Source organism: Pinus tabuliformis, chromosome 9, assembly GCF_031772625.1.
Source record: "Pinus tabuliformis cultivar Carrire ecotype Pingquan chromosome 9, CPIR1, whole genome shotgun sequence".
NCBI lineage: Eukaryota > Viridiplantae > Streptophyta > Pinopsida > Pinales > Pinaceae > Pinus > Pinus tabuliformis.
In genome coordinates, this window is record NC_142307.1 from 643451393 (window position 1) to 643453341 (window position 1949).

The 1949-nt window shown below is 34.6% G+C and overlaps 1 pseudogene; it reads right to left on the reverse strand.

Annotated features, from left to right (window-relative positions):
- Positions 1-200: 200 nt before the first annotated feature.
- Positions 201-1446, reverse strand: LOC149150287 (F-box only protein 13-like; annotated as a pseudogene).
- Between the last annotated feature and the right edge of the window lie 503 nt (positions 1447-1949).

Genomic DNA, 1949 nt, shown 5'->3' on the forward strand with positions numbered 1-1949 from the left:
TACATCCTTATCAAGTAGGTTTCCATAAAGTACAACACATTAGTCACAATTCCAACAAATTTTACAATGGCTTGGATCTCAGAAATGTTAAAAAGTTCCGATCTTCATCTCATTTGTTTTATATTTATAGTTTCTTATGGTATACATGAAGATTTCATTTATAATCCATACACTAGCTATGTTGTGTGTGGAAAATTTATTTACAAACAATGACAAGAATACTTGTTGAATTCTAGCCATGAGTTTTCCAAGATGTTACACAAGACTTGACTGTTGAATTGGCTAGAACTTACGCAAATCATTATTACGTTTCTATAACCTATATAGTTGATATCGAATTTCTTTTCATAGTACTGCTAAGACATTGAAGGGGGCATTGCTAAGACTTGCACCCACTTAGACTGTGTCTCATTATATTCGGGCACTTTCCAAAAATTCTAGGAGTACCACAAACATACGTCCCCCACAATTCACAATGTCTAGAGAATACTCAAGTGGTGAGGGTAAAAGAGGGGGGTATTCATACCACAGGCCTTTGTGAGTATTACAAGCCACTATTTCCCCCCATCTGTTCAAAAAATATACTCTCTTCACCACCATATCCTGATGTCAAGATAGAAGAATACTCCTTTGAAGGAATCCTCCAGACATCTGAAGCAACTACATTACCTCCTTTGTTAAAAAAATACACAGTTCCATCATCACTGCCAAATTTTGTTTCAAATAGCATTTTCCATACCTTCTCTCCTTTATGTTACAACTTATAGATGGTTGACTCCAGTAATGTTTTGATGAATCATATACCTTCATCACAAATGTAGGAAAATCACCATATATGAGTATTACCTTATATGAATTTTTAGATGCAACCATAGTGATAGCATGTATGGTCTGAGTAATATTTAGATGCGGTAATCTGCAACACTATCCAGTGAGAGGGTTTCACACAATGAAATTTCCAAGAGATGACCCAAAACAAATAAGTCCTCCTATAGATGACACTGGTTTGCACTTCACATTTTTTCTCAGACAAGAGGGGAGATTGATATGGTGCCATTTTTGACCTCTGTGTCATATACAATGCCCTGATCAAACTTGGAGTCCACCATGTAGAACCATGGACAGTGGAATGGGACCTCTGAACAAGCATTCAAAAAACTTGGAGAATATATCATTGAATTCCATCCTTTGCTCATTGAAAAACGAAAGGAACTAGACACATGCAACCCCCCTTGCTTATAAATATTCATGAAGTTCACCACAAGATATGTTATCTATTATCATAGGATCCTCACATGAAATTGATGCATTTAACTTTCTCCTCTTCTGTTTTGAGCTGCTTTCATCATGAGTTCCCATAATACTTCTTTTCAGGACTACAGGAACCAGCTGGTTCTCCATCGCAATCCCACAGTTTGAAGATGTTCTAGGCATAATGTTGCACATAAGAGGATGCCACAAATAGTAACAGAACTGCAAGAAGTCTGCACTCAACAACTGAGCACAAGAAAAATACTGAGAATCACATTATATAAATCATATATCTATATATTGTATTTATTTTTTATATGATTTTTCAAAACTCAGTATCTGGTCTAGTGACATGAGTATCTAACTTCAAAATTTTACAACAAATTATCACATTTAAAGATAAATATAGAAAAATGTGAACTGAACTCCCATTTTTGTTTAAATCCCACATTATATCCCAACACACACCAATCGTGTATCTGTGTGATTTGTACAGAACCAATCTCAGATTCTCAAGATCAATATCAAACAATTTGCATGTAAAATAAAATCAACAATGACAAATCTGGCAATAAATTCACATATGAAGTAGAACTCAGTAAATAGCATGTTAAAAACTAACCAGAAGATGATAGGTACAATAATAACTTCAAAATAATCAAAATTAATGGATTATGTGTGGCATAACCTCTCACATG